Genomic DNA, 26,779 nt, shown 5'->3' with positions numbered 1-26,779 from the left:
TTAGTCAATAGGAAAGTTTACCTACCTGGATCTTTTAAAAATTTTATGTAGTCCAGACTGAATACAAAGCATTTTTCAGTAATATAATCAAGCATAAGAAAAATACCATAAAAATGTATAACCTAAAGTTTTATTATTTTTTGTCTTTTACATACTAATAAAAGTTGACGGCACTTGTGCTCTGATTTAAAATAAGGCCATCTGAAAACTCAGTGGGCCTTTGATGTCATCTTTATGACAATGAACACTTTTTGTTAGAGTCCTCGGTTTTAAGTGAGGATTTCAATTCAGTAACTCACCAGTTTAAAAACATTTCCTGTGAAGGAACAAATAGTAAATATTTTATGCTTTATGAATTTGCCAAGGATATTATATAAGATCTTATATAGTAAGTAAGAAAACAAATTTCCACCCACATTTTATTGACGGTATTCAAATAATAAAAATAATTGAATAACCTTTTTTGTAATATAGGGCTAATAATGTGAAGATTCCTTACAGTATATTTTTAATTTTTTTTTATTGAAGTATAGTTAATTTACAGTGTTGTGTTAGTCTCAAGTGTACAGCAAAGTGATTCAGTTATACATATATATCTATTCTTTTTCAGATTCTTTTCCATTATAGGTTATTACAAGATATTGAATATAGTTCCCTGTGCTATACAGTAGGTCCTTGTTGTTTACCTATTTTATATATAGTAGTGTGTATATGCTAATCGCAAACTCCTAATTTATCTCTAGTGTAGTTTTATTTCAGTTATTGTATTCTTTATCTCTGTTTGGTTCTTCTTTATATTTTCTAACTAACTATGTCAAAAAGTTCTAACCTTTCATTCTGTTCCCTCTGTCCTACCGAGTTCTTTGAGCAATTTGTGATCGTTACCTTGAACTCTTTAATGGGTAGATTCCTTACCTCCACTTCACTTAGTTCTTCTGGGGTTTTATCTTGTTCCTTCATTTGAAACATATTCCTCTGTTGCCTCTTTTTGCTTGATTCACTGTTTTTATTTCTATGTATTTGGTAGGTAGGATACATTTCCCAGCATTGTAGGAGATGTCCTATGTGTCCCAGCAGTGCACTCCTTTCTGGCCACCAGAGCTATATGCTCTAGGGGTGCTCCCTATGTGGGCTGCATGGGCCACTTTATTGTAGCAAGCTGACTACCATGGGTGGTCTGGAGGCATGGGTGGCCCCCTATCTGGTTGGTTACTGGGCTCTGCCTTGTGCCGAGGCTGCCGGCCACTGGTGGATGGGGTCAGGTCACAAGGCTTCTGGCTGTGGAGCCTTGGGGGAAAGGGGTTCCAGCACTAGTGCTGGCCCACTGTTGGATGGAACCAGGTTCTGGGGTTTGTGGTCTGGTGTCTTAGATCTAGTGTCTGTATGCGAGTGGGCCGGGCCAGTTCCTGACATGGCTAGCTCTGGGGTCTAGGACATCTTAGAGCTGGTGGCAGCCTGCTGATGTGAGGGACCTAATCTTGGCATGGCTGGCTAAGGGGCCTAAGGCGTCCCATAGCTGGTATTGGCCTGCTGGTGGGCAGGGCTGGGGCCAGTGGGTCCCAGGACTGTGCAGTCTTGCTGGTAGGTGGGCTGGGTTCTAATAGGGAAGGCTGCAGGACTATGGTGGTCCTGGGGCTGGTAACTACCTGCTGGAGGGCGGGGCTGGAGACCAGGGGATCCAGGGGCTGGTGCCTGCTCACAGGTGGGTGAAGCTGGGTCTTGTGGCTAGTGCTGGCCCACTAGTGAGCAGAGCCAGTCCCTGAGGTCTCTGAACTGGTACTGGCCCTCTGGTTGGTGGTATGGAGCTAGTGCCATGGCACTGGTGGGCAGGGCTGGATCCTGGGTCCTCTGGTGGTTGGGGCATGGTTCCCTGTCAGATGGGTTCTCAGGGGGGTGTTAATGCTGCCAGCCTTTTGGTGGGCAGGCTGTATTCCTGCCTGACTAGCTGCTTGGACTGAAGCATCCCAGTACCGGTGCCTAAAGGCTAGCGGGTGAGACCAGGTCCCAGTGCTAATAAGCTAGAGAGAGGATTCCAAACTGACACTTGCCTGCACCACTGTCTTTATGGTAGAACGAGCTTCCCCAAAGTACCTATGTCACCTAGGTGAGCTCCAGTTGCCGCGTGTCCCGCCAGGAAGCTCTCCAACATTAGTAGGTAAGCCTGACTCAGGCTCCTTTCAGATTGCTGCTTCTGCCCTGGTCTAGAGTGTGTGAGATTTTGTGTGCACCCTTTAAGAGTGGAGTCTCTGTTTCCCACAGCCCTCTAGCTCTCCCATAAGTAAGCTCCACTTGCCATCCAAGCTAGACGCTCTGGGGGCTCGTCTTCCTGGTTCAGGTCCATGAGCTGGGGAGCCTGATGTGGTGCTTGGATCCACTGCTCCTCGTGGAGAACCTCTGCAACTGTAATTATTCTCCTGTCTGTGGGTTGCCCACCTGGAGGTATGGGTCTTAACTCTACCACATTCCATCCTTCCTACCCATGTTGTTGCAATTTCTTCTTTATATATTTAGCTCTAGAAGATCTCTTCTGCTAACCTTCAGGTCTTTCTTATCAACAGCTGCTCTGTAAGTAGTTGTAATTTTGGTGTGCCCATGGAAGGAGGTGAGGTCAGGGTCTTCCTACTCTGCCATCTTGGCCACTCCCTCTAATATTTATTTTATATCATTTTAAGGAAAAATGAGTATAAAGTATGTTGAAAAATTTTACACACAATAGGCAATATACACATTTTTATCCATGCTTTCTTTGAAATGTATTCAAACACTTTAAACTACAACACTCCTGGGCTTCCCTGGTGGCGGAGTGGTTGAGAATCTGCCTGCTAATGCAGGGGACACGGGTTCGAGCCCTGGTCTGGGAAGATCCCACATGCCGCGGCGCAACTAGGCCCATGAGCCACAACTACTGAGCCTGCGCGTCTGGAGCCTGTGCTCCACAACAAGAGAGGCCGCGATAGTGAGAGGCCCGCGCACCGCAATGAAGAGTGGCCCCCACTAGCCACAACTAGAGAAAGCCCTCGCACAGAAGCGAAGACCCAACACAGCCAAAATTAAATAAACAAATAAATGAATAAAAAAAATAAATAAACTACAACACTCCTGCATAGTGAGAGAGAAAGATTAATACTCATTGTAGATGTAGAAAAACCTCAAGATTTATATTTGAAATAGAGACACAGTAAGTAACAGGGATTTTTTTACTTTACTTTGTTTAATCTCTATTTTTTCAACCATAAAATGGTGCAATAATAATATTTGCTAATCAGAGTTGCTATGAAGTTGAGAATATAAAATGCTTCATATCTTGAAAAATATCTTATGAAAATGTAATTATTATCTGGAAATTATATGGCTATACGGTAGTTACATTTGACTTACAGCTTGACTTTCAAATTAGATTGTGATAGTTTTTTTCCCCCTCAACACCTAGTTGATTCCTCACACACAAAAAATTACCTCCTAAATCTTAAAGATAAAGACTAGCTATTTAAAGCAGTGCAATGAATCTCTAAAATTCAAATTAAATGTCAGCATCTAACTTTACAAACACGCAAGTCACAGGAAGCAGTTTTGTATTATGTAGGTGGAAGTGAGCAACATTATGGCTTTGCATGACTTCACTATAAATTCTAGAATTCTATTATTCCTCTTTCTTTCTTCCTACTCCAATTGCTGGTGACGTTTTTCATACCTTAGTTTATGTATGGTAAATGAATCCGTAGAATATATTTGGAAGTTTAGCCGCAAATCAAACACAGTGATAACATCTTTACAGGCTATACTCAAAGACCGCCCCAGGGAAGCCAAGCTCCATGTTCCTAAGTAAACAGAAACATTTGAGCATGAATGACATCTGAAAGACGGCACAGTCCTTTTAGTGGCCTGCAAAGCCCCCTATATTCTCTCTCCTGCATATCAACCACCATCACCACACCACCTCTGTGGCTTCGTCTCCTACCACTGTCTCAGTCATAGTCATTCCAGTCCAGCCATTCTGACCTCTTTCATCAAAATGTACATTGTGCCCAGTCCTTTGTTCTGAGTGTGTCCTCTGCCTGAACGATCTTTCTAAACTATGCACATGGCTACTTCACTCACTGCCTTTGAGACTTTGTCCAAACACTGCCTTCTCAATGAAGCTCACCGTCACTCTTCTATTTAACGTTGCGTCTCTTAAACTACCAGCGTTTGTGCTCCTTCCTCTTCTGCTCTACTTTGTCATCTGCTAGCGAGCACGTTTTTATTCTCTATTGTGAGAACGTACGCTCTCTGAGGAGGCTTTCCTCTGCTATGTGTACTGCTGTCTCCCAAGCGCCAAGAAGAGTGACTGGCATGAATGTACTGAATAGATTAATAAATAAAACGTGAGAAATTCTTTCATGTATAAGAGGTATTTTGAGTTTCTTTGGTTTCTTGTCATTGATTTCGCAGTATTTTTCTTGTCTGTCTTTTCCTTTTGTTTTTCGTTTGTTTTGTTTTGTCTTTAGTTTGTTGTTTTTGTTTTTGTTGTAAAGCACTGGTATCCATGGCATAGATTTGGGATAAAAATAATAACACATCTTTCTCTTTTTTAGGTGTCCTATTACCTATTACTGCAGCCCTTTACAATGAAAAATATCACCCATGTGTCTTAGAAGCTGAAATCTGAAATCTATAAGGTTGCAGAATACTGGTTAAGTTTATACAGACTCTCTGGGGATGTTGGTAATTTAATACTCTAGTGTGATTGTTAATTTTATGTGTCATCTTGTCCAGATATTTGGTCAAACATTATTCTGGCTGTTTCTGTGAGGGTGGTTTTACATGAGATTAACATTTAAAGTGGTAGACTGAGTAAATCAGGTGGCCCTTCCTAGTGTGGATGGGTCTCATCTAATCAGTTGAAGATCTGAATAGAACAAAAAGTATGATTCTCCTCCATAAGAAAGAATTCCCCCACTTGACTGTCTTTGAACTCTGACATTGTTTTTTTCCCCTCCTTCAAACTCAAACCAAAACACTGTCTCTTCCTGGGCCTCAAGCTTGCTGGCCTTTGAACTAGAACTACACCATTGGCTTTCCTGGGTCTCCAGCTTACCAACTCACCCTGAAGATCCTGGGCTCTGTCAGACTCCATAATCATGTGATCCAATTCATTAGATATATGTATAATATATGTAATATATATAAAATTTGTATAGATATAATATTTGATATATATACATTTGTATTCGTTCTGTTTCTCTGGAGCACCTTGACTACTATACCTAATAATATTCAAGAAACTAGACTTGATCATGAAAGTAAAAAAGGGGAAAAATAACTTGTGTTACAGCATATGAGCTTTAGATTAGACTTAAGTAAAAACCTAATTTACCTTGGTTAGCAGTCTCTAGGTGAATTAAAAGGAATGATTTTGAGACAATCTCAGAGTAAAAAAATAACAAAGCAAAGTATACTATTCTGTGTGTGTTGGTTTAGGGGATAGTTCAAAGTCAGGAGAATAAATCATGTTACCTTTTGTGTAGTCACGTTCAGAAGAGCCCGTCTCTCCACTTCCCCATATAAACAAGTGTTGGAGCTCCTAGAAAAGAAACAGAAGGAATTGAAATATGTCTTTCTCCTGCTATAGAGGAAAACATGGCCAAAACTGAAGCATCACAATTACTCTATATTGTAGATATGATGTCTCACAGATTATGCTTGAGAGTCATGGATGTTGTTTGATCTAAAATAATAATAAATCCTGTGGAGAAGAATTCCAAATAATTGTGTAAGCACTTGCCCTCAAGGAAGTGGAGTGTAACTTCCCACTCCTTTAGTGTGGGCTCACATAGAGACTTTATTCTGAAGGAATGGAGTACATAAAAGAGGACAAAGGACAATGCTACATGGAGAAGCTTGACAAACACTATCTCAGCTGAATGATCAAGGTCAATGTTGGCAGTTATAAATCATGTTGATAGTACAAATCCTTGGCAGTATGTGATGAAAATGGCACTTTACCTCTGTGGGTGTTTTCCCCTAAATCCATAATCACAATGTGATCACTAGAAAATGTCAGACAAATTTCAACTGAGGGTGATTTTACAAAATAACTGATCAGTTCTCCTCCAAAGTGTTAAGGTCATAAAAATCAAAGGAAATTCTAGAAGATGTCATAGCTCAAGGAAGCCTAAGGAGACATGACAACTAAATGTAATATGGTATCCTGGATGGAATCTTAGAAAAGAAAAGGGACATTAGTAAAACTAAGTAAATGTGAATAAAATATGGACTTTAGTTAATAATATATTAGAATTGATTCATTAACAATGGCAAATGTATCATATTGGTAGGGGAAACTGGATGTGGAGTATATGAAAATCTCTGTATTATCTTTGGAACTTTTCTGGAAATCTAAATATATTGTAAAATTAAAAGTTTATTGGGATAGGAAATCCTGAGCTCACCTTCTCTCACAGACCCATCAAAACAACAACTACATATAGAATGATTCTCTCTGAAAAAACCTGAAGAATAGCAGAACAGCTCTTCCACAACAAGGGAGAAATAAGAAATAAAAAGCCACATCAGGATGGATAGGAGGGGCACAGACATGGATCTGCTGGGACCCCTACCCCTGGTACAGAAACCCACAAGTGGGAAAAACATCACAAATACAGAACTCCTCCCTGGGAAGCAAGGGGTTCCAGCCCCACACTGGGCACCCCAGACTATGGGACCTTCAGTAGAAAGACAAGCCCCTGAAATGACTGGCTTTGAAGACCACCAGGACTTACATCTGGGAGAGCTGAAAGTCTGTAGGAAACCGAGACTCCTACCCAAGGAGACAAAAGACCTGTATGCAGAGAACTATAAGACACTGATGAAAGAAATTAAAGATGATACAAATAGATGGAGAGATACACCATGTTCTTGGATTGGAAGAATCAATATTGTGAAACTGACTATACTACCCAAAGCAATCTACAGATTCAATGCAATCCCTATCAAATTACCAATGGCATTTTTTATGGAACTAGAACAAAAAATCTTAAAATTTGTATGGAGACACAAAAGACCCCAAATAGCCAAAGCAGTCTTGAGGGAAAACAACGGAGCTGGAGCAATCAGGCTCCCTGACTTCAGACTACACTACAAAGCTACAGTAATCAAGACAATATGGTACTGGCACAAAAACAGAAATATAGATCAATGGAACAAGATAGAAAGCCCAGAGATAAACCCATGCATCTATGGTCAACAAAGGAGGCAAGGATATACAGTGGAGAAACGAGTCTCTTCAATAAGTGGTGCCAGGAAAACTGGACAGCTACATGTAAAAGAATGAAATTAGAACACTCCCTAACACCAAACACATAAATAAACTCAAAATGGATTAGAGACCTAAATGTAAGACCAGACACTATAAAACTCTTAGAGGAAAACATAGGCAGAACAATCTATGACATAAATCACAGCAAGATCTTTTTTGATCCACCTCCTAGAGTAATGGAAATAAAAACAAAAATAAACAAATGGGACCTAATGAAACTTCAAAGCTTTTGCACAGCAAAGGAAACCATAAACAAGACGAAAAGACAACCCTCAGAATGGGAGAAAATATTTGCAAATGAATCAACGGACAAAGGATTAATCTCCAAAATATATAAACAGCTCATGTAGCTCAATATTAAAGAAACAAACAACCGAATACAAAAATGGGCAGAAGACCTAAATAGACATTTCTCCAAAGAAGACATACAGATGGCCAAGAAGCACATAAAAAGCTGCTCAACATCACTAATTATTAGAGAAATGCAAACAAAACTACAATGAGGTATCACCTCACACCAGTTAGAATGGGCATCATCAGAGAATCTACAAACAACGAATGCTTCAGAGGGTGTGGAGAAAAGGGAATATTCTTGCACTGTTGGTGGGAATGTAAATTGATACAGCCACTATAGAGAACAGTATGGAGGTTCCTTAAAAAACTAAAAATAGAACTACCATACGACCCAGCAATTCCACTACTGGGCATATACCCTGAGAATGCCATAATTCAAAAAGAGTCATGTACCACAATGTTCTTGCAGCACTATTTACAATAGCCAGGTCATGGAAGCAACCTAAATGCCCATCAACAGACGAATGGATAAAGAAGCTGTGGTACATATATACAATGGAATATTACTCAGCCATAAAAAGGAACAAAATTGGGTCACTTGTTGAGACGTGGATGGATCTAGAGACTGTCATACAGAGTGAAGTAAGTCAGAAAGAGAAAAACAAATATCGTATATTAATGCATGCATGTAGAACCTAGAAAAATGGTACAGATGAACCAGTTTGCAGGGCAGAAGTTGAGACACAGATGTAGAGAACAAGCGTATGGACACCAAGGAGGGAAAGCTGCGGGTGGGTGGGGATGGTGGTGTGATGAATTGGGTGATTGGGATTGACATGTATACACTGATGTGTATAAAATTGATGACTAATAAGAACCTGCTGTATAAAAAAGTAAATAAAATAAAATTCAAAAATTAACCCCCCCCAAAAAAACAACCTTACTCCCCAAAACTCTGAGAATTGAGCTCTACTGATGAGTTTATAGAGAGGCACGGAATCAATGAATGGTATTTTACTAAATCAATTAATATTACACTTTGACCAGTGAAAGGGGAGAATAAACACCATGGTTGAGGAAGAAGAGGATGACTTGAGTGAAAGTAATGCCAGAAGATAAGAGATGTAGCACCCAAAGAGTAAGTGTTGTCAGAAACATTTTTCATCCTGCTGAGAAAGCCAGGTTGGGGAATAGGAATAAGTGGGAGATTTTTAGTAATTTTGAAATTGAAAACATTTTTTCTCAATCAAGGAATTAGAATTTCTAAGCCTATGGCAAGATTCTGCTATAACTTTGTTTTATTTCCTATCTGAACTCTTCCCTGTAAGGAATAAAGGATAAATACTGCATCATGAGTAGGTTTTTTAGCTCTAGATTTAGAAGTGACTGGAGAAAAACAGGAAAGGAAACATTCCACCCATTATCTTCTGGGGGGCAGTAGAAAAAGCTTGATATAAGGATTTGATCAGAACTGGATTTGATCATAATTGAGCCTCACAATAGAACAAAGCATCTTAAACAGCAAGAGATATATCAAGCTGCAACATAATCCAAGTTGGAAGTGCAGAGAAATTTCTAAACAACTCCAACTATGGCCAATTTTCAGGCATCCTTTTATATTTTACCAATGCTAGACCCCAGGCATCTTGAAGACATACTTACTAAACCATCCTCTAACTATTCTTTTATCTGGATGATTCTGATATTGAGTTAGCACTAGGATCAACATCATAAATCTATTTATCTACAGAACTCCATTTCCAAGTCTACTGCTTGTGAGCTGGGAGGTATTAGTAACAATAGATATTTATGGAGTGCCTGCCGGCTACTAAGTGCTGGGTGCTGATGTTCAGGAAATGGGCACATCGAATATAGTGCTTCCCTTCTTGAAACATACATTCCAGTGGTAGAGAGCAAGTTACTTACCTTCTTTAGTTTCTATTTTCTTAATAATATTTATATAGGATTTAGTAAATGGCAAATATGTGTCCCAAAAGTCATATAGGTCCATAATTACTAAAGACCTTCCGAAAGAGAACTAGACGAAAAATGTCACTTGCCATATCAGTAAACAAAGGATGTTGTGGACATAAAGCCCTCAGCCACTGCAGCCACCCCTGACTGTGCCCCCTGAGGGGATTCAGGATGGAGGAAAAACAGGATACTGGCCCTAGATAGTTAAGGTACATATCAAAGGAACGAATTCAATGAGCCCAGACTCTTGCACCTTCCCATACATAGAAAAGTGCTAAATTCATTAACTTGAGATGTTTGTTTCTTCTTTAATTAGCAGAAATCTTTTGATGGTCAACAACCTGGTTTGTTTTTGCAAAACTCTGATATATCCTGGTTCTTCCCTTACCTCTTTGGAACAGTCCCTCAGGGCTATCTGAGAGGCTGTCTTCCAGACTTAAGTCCTCCACAAGTTCACCAAATAAAACATAATTCTTAACTTTTAGGTTGTGCTTTTTTTTTTTTTTTTTTTCAGTTGACAGAGAAGAGATTTGAACCATTTTCCCCGGGTATGATGACTCAGTGTAACCTTCTCACCTGTCACCTACCTACATTTCCATTTGCAGGCTCTGTGAAGACCCCTCCCCAGGACTTCATTTTACACTGCAGTTCTGTTTTTGATGCAGGGAGGGAGTCTGACTGTTAGCTGAGTGCTATCATGGATGCTTTGGTCCACACTCACATCCCAGAGCATCTGTCTCTCCCCTGCTTGATCTACTTTGTGACCTCTGACATCCCTATGTCTTCCAGATACTGTCCTAGGTCACAGGTTCTCCTATGATGACTCAAGTCTAGTGACTCTCCAGGTACTGCCTGCTCTCCTGAGAGAAGAGAGATGTTGCTATTCACTCCTAAATATGCCCTAACATTTACATCTGCTTTACAGCCATGTATCGGTTTAGTGGATACTTATTAACCGGTCAATTTTCTGTACTCTCTAATGATTTGAACACAGAAACTCATCTTATAAAGCAAACTTAACCTTCACTCCAGCCCCCTCTGCATCCTCATTATTTGGTTAACTAAGTCCAATTAACATGCATAAACATACAGACACATTTCAAGATTAGTTATTCATACAAGAATGGCATTTCTTGGAGCAAAAGTTAGGACACAAGACCTGTCAAAGGGGAGTAGATTTGGAGGACATGGAATGGAATTTATGGAATATAATATAATAAAACGTTTAAATCACTATAGGATTATAATAGAAAAATCAGAACAAAGGATTATCATAAAGATATCATTATATAATAAATAGCAGGCAAATTAACTTGTATACCTATATCTTAGAGCTCTCTATAAATCTGTAAGAGTTGAGTTCATTCCCATTAAAACATTAACCAATATCCTAACAAATTTCCTTCAGAAGATAATTTTTTTTTTGCCAACTGACCATTTTTCACCTGTTCAGAAAAAGTGGAAAGGAAAAATTTTACTCTATGTAGACAACAGAAAATTGGACTGGATGTTAAACTATTAATTTAATGTAATGCTCATGTCACTGTATTTTTATTCGAATTCTTCCTAGTGCTGTAGATGGGAAAAATGACCACAATCCTTCACTCAATCCCTTTCCCATTCCCTTTGTAGTATGACTTTGCAGTTTCTCACATCAAGAGACAGAGTACAGTATCCCCTCCCTTGAGTCTGGACTGTTCCTACGACTTAGTTTGGCCAATAAAATGCAGTGGGAGTGGTGGGGTGCTAGTTCCCAGCCTAGGACTCAAAATATGCATGCTTCTGCTCACTCTAAATTTTAAAAAGTCTTAAAAATATTTCACTTATGGGAATGTGAATGAGTGAAGTATTTTTTTAATTATTTTTTTTCTGCCTATATGTAGTTTAATCTTAGGAGTACTGTCATTTGTTTTCTCTTCATTATCTGTTGATCTGACTGGAGAACTCTAGAGAATCAAAAGGAGAATTCTGATTATTTTTTAGTGGATTATCAGTTGATCATTTGGAAATGATGGAACTTATTTTTTATTTAATTAAAACTCGGAAAAACGTGATATCTTAGCTACAAACAGTGATAAGTACCATCTGATCATGTACAGATCAGGATGTAATAAAATAGTCGATAGCTCTGAAATGTGGGCTCACAATGAAATATCTATTAACCTGATTTCAAACATGAATAACCTGGCATTACGTCTGAATTTTCAAGGCAAGTCAGTCTGCATAAATCATGTGGGATTTGAAAAGATTCCTTTTCTTTTTTCCTGGAAACAAAAAGGTAAGAGACTCATAATTTTAGACCTAAACTCAAATGACAGAATTACAATATAAGAGTTTCGCATACCAGAATTCTATCTTCTCACTGGTTCAAGTCATGCAAGTCTAATTCTTATTAGTTTTTAGAGACAAAAAGAGAAATTTTGTGATTAATGCTTCAGATGGAGGAGAAGAAAAACAATGAGGGACATGAAAGGTGACACACTCAACATCTCTTCATTAACTCTGGACTACACCATCCTTGTTTTTCCAAAAGTCTTTGGTATCACACTCCTTTTCTGGAGTAACTGTCAGCCACACCCTTCAGCAATGCATAGAGCTTGGTTTGTTACCTTTTTGTAGTACAACCTAAGAAGAAACCAATTAAAATAGGAGATGATGACCAGAGCTTACTAGTGACTTCAGTGATAGCTCTTAGTCAGGTTTGATCTTAAAACATGTGAATCGATGGACCATTCAAAACAGATGCTACAACAGCTAAACCTGAAGCAGTCTTTTCTTAAATCCCCAACTTATTTACTACTTCTCCCAGTTTTCTCTCTTTTCTCCCTTGCTTCATGTTCTTTTTCCAAGAATGCACTTTGCAAAGATTTTACAAGTTTTGTTATTTGAAAGCACTCATGAGACTTCACAGACATACTCACATAAAGCTTTTATTTAAAAGCAAAAGATAAGATGCAGCAAGAGAGAGAGAGCTCAGGCAAGCAGTGGAGGTCTAAAAGAAGGTTCTGATTCTCACGCAGACCTGCTTAAACTCCTAGTTCAACCACGAAGAGATGTGTAACGCACTGTGGTTCTGGGAGAGTTCAAGGCAGAAGTTCCCAGTGGTGTTTTTAATGCCTCTATGGTCACCTCATCAAGTGAGACAATGTAACCAGTTATGCCAGGTAAAACAATATCAGTAAGCACTGTCCCTGGTGGTCACCCGGGGAGTGTCAGACTTAGAACAGCACATCATAAATCCCACTGCTCTTAGCTTGGCCAACAAAGATAGACATCCAAGCTTTCCCAGAGTCGGAGCTAGATTTTTTCCTGACCAGCTGTAAATCAACTCTATCCAATATTCCATTCAAGTACATGTTTAAAACCCCTTCTTTCTCCTATGTAAGTATACTATGTAAATTTAATTCTTCTCTTCTCTCACTTCTGTATTTTCTGCTCTATTTATATTTTCCTATGTGTAAAATAACAACTACTTTCTTCCTTTGTTCTTTCTAGGATAATTGCTAATCACTAGAAGATGCTTAGGCTACTGAAATAAATTTTAAAAAATATTTCTATCCTCGGTCAGCTCATAGCTCAGTGTCCCTCTGACTCTTCGGTTCTCATTTATGAAAGAAAATATATTTTAAGAAATTTGAGTAGAAAAGAGAGTCAGGAAGGTTTAGGGGACAAAGAGCCTTCCCAGGGGTAAAGTAGATACTATTGTCCTTGTAGTGCTACTTAGACCTGTCCTACAAAAGCACTCTTCATCTCAGACAGTGTAGCATTGGACTTTTCATAGAAATACTGAAATCCTAGTTTGCCTCTGAAAATACCTGGTGACACAATTTGTCCTCTGTTAAGTACATCTTTATAAGGATGAAGGATATTGTAGATTAGTGCTTATCTTGCTCTTAACTTTTGTGGTATTTCAGACATTTCTTTAGAATGACCTGAGTTTTTCCTAAAAGCACTCAAGAGAGACACCCTTCAGCAAGGGTAAATGATTTATTTCTCTTCTGAATTGGAGGAAGAATCAATTTGCTGTTTGTAGGCTTGAGCAAAAACAAATGTTGAGTTGACCTCATTCTCTGGCTATTTTCAGCATAACAGTGGAAGAGAAGGGTAAATAATAAAAAATGCGAAGAATATTAATTAAATACACAACACAATGCACACACACACACACACAAACTCCTGGTTAAATCTATCAAAAAGAAAAGTCTCCTCTTGGTAATTTGGTAATAATCCCTTTTCTCTTAAGGAGTTTCAATAAACATGGATTTTACTTTTCTCCATTCTCCTTCCATATTCAATTGGCCATGCCATTTTTATGCTTCTAAATCTCTAATTTCTTTCATACACATTGCCTCCTTGCAATCCTGCTTTAACTCTCATAGTTTATTCACTCATATTCTGTTATCTGGAATAATATCTTAATATACCGACTAACTTCTCTGTCAGCAAAGTCCAACCTCTTAATCCAGATCTTTCACTTTACCAACAGAAATACAGTTTTAAAACACAGATTGAAATATTTTAATCCAATTCTCAAAAACCTTCTGTGGCTAACCAGTGTATAAACTCAAAATCTCTAAAGATCTCTGTCCTTACTCTTTCATCCATTCAATTCTCAGATAAACTTGAGCTACTCCCATGGGGCAGGCACACTGGTGACCTTCTTAATGTCCCTGTTCACTGTCTCTCCAAGATCTGGGGACTTTCATACTGTCCTTGCTGTTTAGAGAATGCACTGGTAGCTTCACTCTCTGCCCACCCACACAGGCAGAACCACTACCTCTTCGCCAAATCCCTCACACTCTTTGTTTTTCTTATTAGTTGTTTTGGCATTTTTAAACATTTCATTATGTACATCTTCAAGCATACCTTAAAAAAGAAAATAGTGTAATAAAGACTCATGTACACCCATCCCACAATTTCAACCCAGCTGTTAATGACAGCCAAATTTGTTTTATTTCTACCCTACTCTCCCACTTCCTCATCTCTACTGTTCAGTTATTTTATGGGAAATTGGAGTTCTTTGGTTGGAATTATTTTCTAAGAGCAGCTGTCCATCAACTATTTGATTATCTTGAAGACTACTTAGTATAGGATACATTCTTGATTTCCCCCCCATTTACCAGTTTCAGAATAATAAGAAATTGATGTGCTAGTAAATTTCCAATTGTACCAACTTAGTTGTTCTAGTTTCAGTTTAAAATCACGGAATTTGTAACATATTTGATGGGTTTCAATCCGTTACAGTCGCTACTCTTTGTGATACTCATATTATCCCATTTTTAACAAGATATACTTTCAAATGGACTCATTTCCTTTCAGCACAGCACCCGTAATATTTGATAAATATTTTGCTTTCTGTATTACAATATATAGTATGTTTTCTATCCCAGCCAGATCTCTGAGAAGCTCTGCTTGCTTTCTGAGGAAAATGAAATTGAGTCCACTTCTGGGTGACAGGTGATCATTGCTACTGGGTTGGGATACTGGGCCTTTTCAGTGATCAAAACCAATAAAGAGTTTCCTGCAGATAAAGAGTTTATACTGATACTGTCAATATAAGTGTAAGGATATAGGGATTTTGATTACCTTTAAAAAATATTTTATGTGTGCATCTATTTCTTGCATGTTAAATCTTAGTTCCACATACCATTAACATAATTACTTATTTGCCCTCATCCTACAATGCATATTTAATAGTTCATAACAACGATACCAATATTATTATTGAAGATATGATTGTCAACACTGAATACTCTTTTACACTTCATTGCAATTCTTTTTGTCCTTAAAGTATAATTAGGGACAGTCAAATTACTTGTTTTGAAGTTTATTAAAATAATTCTCCTTTATGTGGTTAAGATACTGATATACATCGTTATAATTATACTTAAAGTCACATACGTAAATATAAAGTCATAACACATATGCATATGCATGCACGCGCGCGCACACACACACACACACACACACACTATGGTGATCAGTGGACTCACCTAAATACAGCAGCACCATGACCAGTCAGTTGGTTGCTACAAACATCTAATATAGTTTTTAAACACTGACCCAAAGTGAGTTAGGAACATAGATGGCTTGGTCAAATTTGAGGTGAAGTGTCTCAATATCTACAAATGAACAGTGTGGGGAAGACAGGTGCTGTTAAAGCCTGATGATAAGAATTTCAGTTGAGGAAAGGATGAGTGGTTGGCTGAGATTGAGATATTTTGATGTGAATTTGGTTTTGGTACATCCTTTAAATCACACATTGCTGGTGAAAACTTATTTGGCTTTCAGCTATCTTTTAATGTTAACATTTTCTACAGAGAAAACAGGCACTGCCACCTGTAATTCCAGTGTATTCTCTGATGATCTTACTGGCTTCTTTGTACAACAATGTAGCTTAATTTGCTGAAGTTTACCTATACCTGCAAATCCAAATACACAGCCCCTAACTTTTATCTGATAGGAAGGTTATGAATGTGGTTTTGGTAATTATGATGAGTTCCCAAAACCCAAAGTAAATGGCTGAATTTCTTCTCATTCCAAAGGTCTTATTTAATAAGCTTTAGTTATTCCTTGAGAAATGAGGCAGCTTATAGAAGCAAATATAAAATACTACCTGCTGTTCTCACTATATCTTTTAGACCTCACACATTGGCTGCTTAGGTTGGTTTAGAGACAAATATCCCAGAGTGCAGTGCTCAATCCCTGGGAGGAGAAGGAAATATTAATGAGGCAACAATCTCTGCTGTAAGTCACTAGGGTTCCCGTCCAAGGTGAATAGCACAGGGTGGGTATGGGGGTACACATATTTTAATAAAATAAAATGATGATATATGATCAATACAAATGGTCACAATCCAGGTACAACTGAACTATACATCTAAAACCACAAATTAAAAATTTTATTGGCAAAAGCATCTCCTGAGAATTTGAATAAGTTCCAAGGAATCTCAGAGGACTTTCTAATATGACCAAGGACTGTCAAGGGAAGTGCAAAGTGATACTTCCAGTAAAAATACAGAGAGAATTGGCTTCAAGAAATACCTTGGGACAGTCTGATACCAGAATTATTCTGAGTCCCTTGGTAAATGAAAATGATATTAGGGACAGCTTTTAAACTGGAAAAGTCAGCTTTAGTTTTTCACAAAGAAGATCCTATGTAACTCTGGCACACAGCTGTGTAATTAGCTACAGTTTATATATGCAAAATCAGCTCTGCCCTTCCATTTTAATACTGAAAACTAAACTGCTAATTGGACCAGAAATGTTTAGAAGGAGAAAATGAGAACAGAAAAGGGAGGCAGGGGGTGCACACAGAAAGGATTGGTGAAAGACTTTAAAACATGAAGGTGACATAGAGGGCACTACTGCAGCAACATAGTTTTTTGTTTTGTTTTGATCTCCTCAAAATTCCCTCCTGAAAACCAAAACCAAACAGGGTTATTAGACAGAGAAAGAGAAAAAAAAAATCAGACAGAGAAAAATGACAACACATTGCTAGTCTCCTTGGCATAGCTAGGTAACAGTAAGGCCCACAAATCCCACAATATGGGCAAAGAGGGCAAATGACCACCAAGAGCAAAACCAAAATCATCTCAACCAGCAAATGTGCAGGTACAGACAGAATTAGAAAAAATCTCTATTCTGACACCCTAAGAAGCAATTGATTGTGGTAACTGTCACCAATTACTAAACTATTAGCAAAAAGTTTGATGGGAAAATCTAAATAGAGTAATCAGATTCCCAGCATCTGAGCTCAACTCTTATATTAGCCTCAGAGTCAGGATAACTAATCATTTTGTGCCTTTTGACATGAAGACATTTGAAACACATGGTACCTTCCATGGAGCAATCTTGTCAAAACTGGAACCAGAATCTCACCAACTTCTAGAGATAATATCCATTCTTGTGATATATGAGGGGTAGGAAAGCAATATAAATGATGCCACAAGAAAGAAAACACCTACAGAAATGAGATATTATACAGGACTATTGATACTGTTGGCATCATAAGTAAGTGGCAGGGGAAAAAAAGGAGGTATTGATTTAAATTTAAAGAAAATTTAGACATATATATATTTATAAACTAATGCAAACTTTAGACATGCTTTATTATATATTTGAACAAATAAACCGTAAAGTACATATTTAGGAGGCAAAAGAGGAAATGTGGTTTGGACTGGGTATTAGATGCCACCAAAAGATTGCCGCTAATTTTATTAGTTGTAATCATCATTGTGATTATGTAAGAAAATGTACATTTTCTTAGAGATATCTAAACAGTATCTGATACTTGATTACTGATACAGTAATCAGTAAACAACACAAACAAATCACAATCCAGGTACAACTCAACTGTAATCTAATTCCACAACTTAAAAAATCCTATTGTTAAAAACATATCCTGAGAATTTGAATAATTATAGGTATGTTTTACAAATGTATGCAGAAATGTTCAAAATTTTATTTTATCAAAGGAAAATGAAGAAAAGTGTAAATTAATATAAGCAAAGTTGGCAAAAATGTGATAGGTTTTAAATCTGGAGGATGTGTATTGCACTAGTCTCCCTAAATTTGAACATTTTTGAACATGTTTGTACATCTTTGAACATTTCATAATTTAAAAGATTAAAAATATAAAGACAAATTTCAGTTATTTTATTCAACAAATACTTATTAGGCATCTTCTTTGTGCTGGGTGTGGAGATTTCAATGCTGATCATTCAGACATGGGTTTTGCAGACACGGAACTTACTTTTTTTAAACCTTCTATTTTATATGGGAATATAGTACTTTTTATTTTTACAAGAAAGACCAAAATCAAGTCAATCAAGTTATTTGTGCCATGAAGGAAATAAAGAGGATGCTAAAACAGTAACGAGGGGTACTGCAGGAAACATGGCAGGCATGTGGCACGGGATCTGCACTCTCAGAGGACGTTAGGCTGAGACTTGAAGTGTTTAGTCACTTTTTTTAAGAGAAAGAGGGTTTTCTAAGCAGAGAGAATGACATCTTTAAAACCTCTGTGCTGGGAAAGAGTTCGGTTGGGCAGATAATTGAAAGACCACTACTGGTTTTAGAGCTTAGTTAATGAACCAGATGAGGTGGAGAAAGGAAAGGGAGTCAGTTCAAGTAGATCTCGTAAGTCTGAAAAGGATGAATTTGGATTTTAGTGCATATGCAATAAGAAGCTACTGAAAGGTCTTAAGAAAATGTCATTTTCCTTTTTACAAGATTTTAAGATCACCTTAACTGCTGCATATAAAATAGTCTAGAAAATACAATGCATTTTCTTATTTCTTCAGTCAACTACACAATGGTTAGAGAGCCTCTGTGATGCAGTAAGTGCTAGGTTAAGGTTCTGTGGAAATACAAAACTTTATGTACCTTTTTTCCTTTCTAGTAATTTCAGAACAGGGAAGAAAAGAATATGAAAATCAGAAACATCATTGAAAACTAATTGTTTTACAAATTCAAATTAATATTTAAGTTCTTAAATGAGTATTTTTATTGAAAATTTCCAAAATTGATTTTGGACAATTTCTACTGTATTTTTTCCCTAGTGAAGAATTACAGCTAGGCAGAGCAAGGGTCTCCTGAATTACAAATACAAGATTTTATAAGATGGGTTATAAGATACATAAAAACCCTTGGGAGGAAGGAAAAAAATGACACCAAAAACCAAAAGGTAAAATAAAAAAATTTTCTGATCCTTTGATAATGCAGAAGTATGGATGATTCCTTTTGCTACAATCAGAGCTAAATGATGCTGAGTCATAGGTCTACCTGTACCTTTTTCAAATCAAAGATTTTTATCTGCATTGTTTTAGTTCTTCACTTTCTATTTTTAAATACATTTTGAGACTCACATTCAGAATACAGCCAAAAGAGCCAGATTTGCCTAGAGAAATAGCTGTTTTAGACAAGTGTGACTTATTTCTGACATATGTTGTACAAGCAATTGTGTTAGGATGACATCCATCAGAGATAATAGCAAGCTAAAGATGGCACTATCATATTTCATTCTGATAATCATAAAAGCATACACAGAAAGCCCTAATATTTCAGCCCACAGGAGCAAAACTCTCCAATTGGTTTTCATAGCATTAAGTTCATAGTATTTAAGCCAAAATAGCAAAAAAATTGCCATTGTTCAAAACTAATCTAGTTATATTGTTTATAATTCTATCTCTGTGGGTTGAAATTAATTTCTAGTAAATCTCTGCTTCTAGTTTCTGGATCAACATGACTATCATCATCATTTGTGAAATGTGTTTTCTAAAGACCTAACATTAGAGCATGTTTTTCTCTGCCGGGAAATGTACCTACTCAAGCTAATAGAAATGTCTTTGGCCATAAATTCTAATGAGAAATTTCATCTCATAATATTACTTTATACTTAAGCCTTTTGGTCCCTTTCTTCTGAGAAGGAGCAGAAGCCAGTGCTACTTGGAAAAAGTCCTTGATATGAATCAGGGGACAATTTTTCAATTTATAGAAACAAGGCAGAAAGTTTATGATGTGCCTATTCATCACAAGAATTCTGAATATAATACATTCTGTCATTATTAACACTTTTTCCTCAACAGAGAAAAGATCATGTCAAGGATACATAGCCTCACTTTAAAAATCATGCTATAGCAGTCTAGCATTCACTGGTTATGGTCAGTTTTGCTGAAAATGGGATATTTGAACAAAATAAGGAGAATGTAGTGGAATGAGATCTAGAAATATTGGGGAAACTGTTTCAGGCAGCGGGGCAAACCATTGCATGCTTATAAGGTGAAAGTACAAGTTAAGGAACAGTGAGTAACAGGTTGGAGCAGGAAGTTTTGCTGACAGGTTACAAAGTACTACTTACAAAGAATGTCACATATGAACCTCACAGTAACCATAAGGAATAAACTTACAGTAAATACACAAAAGAAAATGAAAAAGAATCTAAACATAAAACTAATGCAATCAGTTAAACAATAAGGAAGGGAGAAAAAGAAACAGAGAGGACCTACAAAAACAGTCATAAAACAGTGAACAAAATGGCAATAAGTACATGCCTATCAATAATTACATGTAAGTAAATTTGCCAATCAAAATACATAGAGTAGCTAAATGGATTAAAAAAAAAGACTTATCTATATGCTGCCTACAAGAGACTCACTTCAGAAAATGACACAGATTAAAAGTGAAGGGATGGAAAAGATATTTCATGAAAATGGAAATCAAAAGAAAGCTGGAGTAGCTATACTCATATTGGACAAAACTGACTTTAAAAGAAAAAAGACTAACAAGAGACAAAGAACTGCATTATATAATGATAAAGGGGTCAGTCCAACAAGAAGATGTAACATTTATAAATGTACATGCACCTAACAGAGGAGCACCAAGATATATAATGCAAATATTAATGGACTTAAAGGGAGAAATTAAAAGCAATACAATGATATTAGGGGACTTTAACACCCCACTTACATCAATGGATAGATCATCCAGACAGAAAATCAATAGGGGAACATCAGACTTAAATGACACATTAGACCAGATGCACTTAACAGATATATACAGAAGGTTTCATCCAAAAGCATCAGAATACACATTCTTCTCAAGTGCACATGAAATATTCTCCAGATCACATGTTAGGTCACAAATGAAGTCTCAATAAATTTAAGAAGACAGAACTCATATCAAGCATCTTCTCCAAACATATGGTATGAAACTAGAAATCAACCAGAAGAAAAAATGGGGAAAACCACACAAATATGAAGATTAATCAACATTCTACTGAACAACCAGTGGGTCATGAAGAAATCAAAGGAGAAATTAAACAAAATACATAGAGACAAATGAAAATGCAAATACAACTTACCAAAACCTATGGGATGTAGCAAAAATAGTTCTAAGAGGGAAATTCATAGCAATTCAGGCCTACCTTAAAAACAAAAATCTCAAAAAAATATAACCTTACACCTAAAGGAACTAGAGAAAGAAGAACAAACAAATCCCAAAATTAGTGAAAGGAAGGAAATAATAAAGCTCAGAGGGCAAGTAAATGAAATGTAGACTAAAAAGAAATATATAGAAAAGATTAATGAAACTAAGAGCTGGATCTTTGAAAAGATAAGCAAAATTGACATAGCTTTAGCTAGATTAACAAAAAAAAAAAAAGAAGACCACCCAAATAAAGTCATAGATAAAAAAGAAGTTACAAGTGATATCACAAACATGCAAAGGAATATAAGAGTGACTGCTACAAACAATTACACACCAACAAAATAGACGACCTAAAGGAAATGGATACATTCCTAGAAACATAACAATCTTCCAAGACTGAATCAAGAAGAAAGAGAAAATCTGAATGCACTAATTACTAGCAAGAAGACAAAAACAGTAATTAAAAAATCCCCCAACACACAAAAGCCCAGGACCAGACAGATTCACTGGTGAATTCTACATAACATGTAAAGAAAATTTAATACCTATTTTTCTCAAATTCTTCCAAAAAATGAAGAGGAGAGAAACCTTTCAAATATATTTTACAAAGCCAGTATTACCCTGATGTCAAAACAAGACAAGGACATCACAAAAAAGAAAATTACAGGCCAATATCCTTGAATAAACATGCAAAAACCCTCAACAAAATATTGGTAAACTGAATCCAGCAATACATTAAAAGGATCATACACCACAGTCAAATGGGATTTATTCCAGAGATGCAAGGATGCCTCATCCACAAATCCATCAACATGACACATCACATTAAAAAAATGAAGGATAAAAATAATGATCATCTCAATAGATGTAGAAAAAGAATTTGACAAAATTCACCACACATTTATAATAAAAACATTCAACAAAGTGGATATAGAGGGAATGTATCTCAACATAATAAGGCCATATATGACAAACCTACAGCTAATATACTCAGTGGTGAAAAGCTGAAAGCTTTTCCTTTAAGATCAGGAACAAGGCAAGGATGCTCACCATTGCCATTTTTATTCAACATAGTATTGGACATCCTACCCACAGCAATCAGACAAGACAAAGAAATAAAAGACATCCAAATTGGAAAGAAGAAAGTAAAACTGTCACTATTTGCACATGATCCTATATATAGAAAACCTTAAAGATTCCACCAAAAACTATGAGAACTAATAAATGAATTCAGTAAAATTGTAGGATACAAAACTAATATAGAGAAATCTGTTGCATATCCATATACTAACAACAAACTCTCAAAAAGAGAAATTAAAAAACAACCCCATTTACAATTGCATAACCCTACCATGTTTAAGGCACTTACTATGTACCAAGAGTTAACTTGAATAATTTACATAAATCAATCAATCAATTTAATCCTAACAACCCTCTTAAGATTTACTTATTATTATTATTATTATCATCATCTTCACTCTCACCTTATAGATAAGGAAGTTATGACTCAGAAAGGCTAAGTAACTTGGATATTGCCACCAACTAGGAACTGACCAAGCTGGGATTTATTTCCAAAGGGTCTGGCTCAAAACTCAGTCTTAACTAGGGTGCTATAATGTATGCTTTTGGATGGCCTTATTTGATCATGAAGTCACCAGCAAGGTTGATGTATAAGTATGTATTTTTGAAAAATAAGCATATATTTTTGTTATTTTAAGTAAGCCAATATAATAGAAAATTGAGACTTCATCATAGTACTTATAAGTTCACATCTGAGAAATTATGTTCCTCTGTTGACGTTATAGTTTAAAAGGATTATTGGCAAACAAGACTATTTTTGATGAGGGACTACAGGTATCCCGGGATCTTTTACATTTATGCTCTTCAGTCTGATAAAATAAGGACAAATACAGGGAAACCAAAGGAGGCTGCCTCTAAACTACAATGCAGAACTTACTGGGGGCTTGAACAATTCAATAATGGAACCTAAATAAGTGAATTCTTTGTTACTAAAAGTAATTAAGCAAATGTGGAATAACTGATCTTACATGTGTGGACTGAGGCTGGAAAGATGATAGGATTGGGTCTAGGCAGCAGGAGTTGATGGGGAGACAGAGGAGCCTGAAACGGGCACTCCTATTTCTGAAGTTGTGTCCTCTAGTGGACAAGAAGAGCAGATAAAGGAAAAAGAGCTGCAGCAGCTCAAATTCATGTGTACAGGACTGAGGGAATCTCAGCCTCTGTTTGATTGTTGTTCATATCCAGCCAAGCAGGTCTCCTCCAGTAAGAGGGGCACAGCAGGGACACTCTCCTAGCAGGCACAATACATGGAAAGAGAAGGCTGGCGATACAGTGGTTTGGTTTGATTCAAGATCTCAGGCTAGATGTCACCTTGGGGATTATGAAAGCTTTCTATGTACTCCACAAGAAGATGAGGCTAAGCTGAATGATGGCTACCTTCCAAGCCAGTACAGACACAGGGTATCATTAACCCAGAAACAATGTCAGAATCAGAAGTTAAGAAGTAACAGACTGTGAAGTCAGAATGAAAGGGCCAGGTAAAAGTACAAGTGAAAGCAGGGAGCTATCTAAGAGGTAAAGCAGTCATGGGAGCAGAGTGAAGGAAGATAATTAAATTTCTGTCTTCAGACTCTGGGCATTCAACCACAGTGGGTGTTTCTGGAGGAGGGCTATCTTGATTATCTGGATGAGGATGGTCTTGGAAAATTTGGGAGAGGGGGGTAATAAACTTGAAAGCACAAGGATTTACAACCAGGGTCTTTCCCCACAGGCATATTAGACTAGATGTAAAAATATATATACACATGCTAAAAGACTTGCATCCTTCAAGAGATTCAGGACTAGTGGTAAAAATAATTTCTACCAGATACTGGAGAAAACACATGTTAAATAAGTAGGAATTGATACTTAAACATTATTGAGTAAAATATTTAGCTTTGTCAAAGTATTTTATTTCTTTTATAATTTTGTCTTTTAAGAAACCATGTAAAAGAATTATAATAGTAAAAAAAATTTGTGTTTTAATACCGTTATATGTGCATTTTCAAATACAGGAATGGAAAACTATAGTAAGTTGTCTCCAATTTCCCACCATTTCAGAAGCCCTCCTTCCTAGATAATAAGGTCATGGCGACAGTATACTATTTCTGAGCTAAACCACATAATAAAAAATAAAAAGACTCCCAAATTCTGATCTTGAATCACAACACTCATAATGAATGATAAAAGGCAAATATACAAAATTTTAATTGCTGATTAACAAGATCTTTGTGTAAATATGTCTCTAGTTATCATTAGCTTCTTGCTTAGATATAGTGCTGCCATTAGGAATATATTACAACTAAGTGCTTAGGTTATAATTTGGGTAGTAATAGCCATGAGAATGTTTTAGGACTATTACTGTAATTTTAATAGGGGCAAATATATATATATATATTTCCAATATTTTTGCTATAACTAAAATGGTTTACTTTCTAATTTTTAAATGGTGGGGTAGTGGAATGGTGAAGTAATAAAAGATTCTTTAAATAATAAAATTTATGAATAAGTGCTTGGAACTTTAATTATGAATAGAATAGGAATACTTTTTGCACCTTGAAAGGCATTTCATGCCCAAATTAAAACTTTCAACATGGTGTCAAAAAAAAAAACAGACATAAGCAATTAATTACAGGTAATTAAAATCGAACAATTAGCATAAGCATTTGTCAGAGTCCATTATATTATAGGGACAGTTCTAATTTAATAAACATAGCCAAAGCCTCAGAATGATGCCTCTGCAGCAAGCACAATCATTCCAAAGAAGAAAGGTTGCCATTTAGATCATGTCTTTGCACTAGAGTCACATATTAGAGAATGGCAGTGGGGAGAAGGTAGGCTTATTTCTAATGAAATATCATTGTATGGCTTTACCATTATTTCTTTCTTCTCTAAGGAAGGAATTGTTTCTCATCTGAGCGCCAGAAAATTCTGGAAAACAATGCATCCATATCCGCACAGAAGTTTGTAGAATTGTCAGTCCCAATCAAGAGAAGTGGATGTAAAGAGGCAGAGTTTTCTGAGTTCTCTTGATGCACACATACATGCCACATGAGAGCAAGTGGCCGGGGTCAGAGTAGCAGTCAACAAATGTGAACTTCATAACTTTATGAATTAGGATCAAAGAATAAAAGAATTATCCACACCAAGAATACATTTGCTTTTACAAACTAGGGCAGCTTGGAATTTTAATCAATTTTCTAGGATGATCCCAATTATGACTAAGTAAGATCTTTTCTTTGAGCTTTGCAGCTTTTTTTGCCTAATAAATATGGATTTGAGAAAGAAAAACCTATTGTGAGTGTATTAGTCAAGGTTCTCGAGAGAAAACCAACAGGTTGTGCTTAGAGAGAAAGAGAGAAAAATTTACTTAAAAAAATTTGGTCACACAATTGTGGAGGCTTGGTAAATCCAAAATCTGCAGGGTAGGAGAGCAGGCTGGACACCTAGGGAAGAGCTGCATTTTGAGTCCTAAGGAAGACTGCTGGCAGAATTCCTTCTTGCTGAGGGGAGGTCAGGTTTTGGTCTATTAATGCCTTCAACTGATTGGAAAAGGCCCACCCACATTTTGGAGGGTAACCTGTTTTACTCAAAGTCTACTGGTTTCAACATTAATCTCATCCAAGATCATCTTCACAGAAACATTCAGAATAATGTTTGACAAAATTTCTGGGCACTGTGGTCACGCCAAGTTGACATACAAAATTAACTATCAGGTTGAGACTGTGTTAAACATGGTCAGGCCTGCTCATATTAGCCCCTTTGTGAAAACAAAAAGAATTTCCATGAGCAGATATAGGAGGAAGCAAAAACTAGTGACTCAGGTGCAAGAGTAGGAGCTGGCATAATTGGAACACAAGAATATTTTTGTGACAAAGAACCCAAATTTAGATAGGGTTAATTTATAATGCTGAAAAGCTGAACATTTGACATTAAATGGTTTTTGATGTAATCTTTCTGGGACAAAAACAGATAAAAATCCTGAAGCTCCTTGTTTCAGACTTCCTTCAGTTCAGCTGGATTCCTCAACACTCATGGCCCCTGACCTTTACCCCTACCTTGGTTTTATCTCCCTTCCCCCATGCAAAAGAAGGGAAGCCCTAGGAAGTCTGATGGGTTCAGATGTATCTTTTGTTTATAATCTGCTCATGTGTTTCTGATGCTTGTAATAGTTTGTGTAGAACTGACTGATGCCCCCAAGTGCCATTTCATCTATTCTCTGAGGTT

This window comes from Mesoplodon bidens (genome assembly GCF_964165515.1).
Source record: "Mesoplodon bidens genome assembly, chromosome: 10".
Classification (NCBI taxonomy): domain Eukaryota; kingdom Metazoa; phylum Chordata; class Mammalia; order Artiodactyla; family Ziphiidae; genus Mesoplodon; species Mesoplodon bidens.
This window is presented reverse-complemented; position numbering follows the sequence as displayed.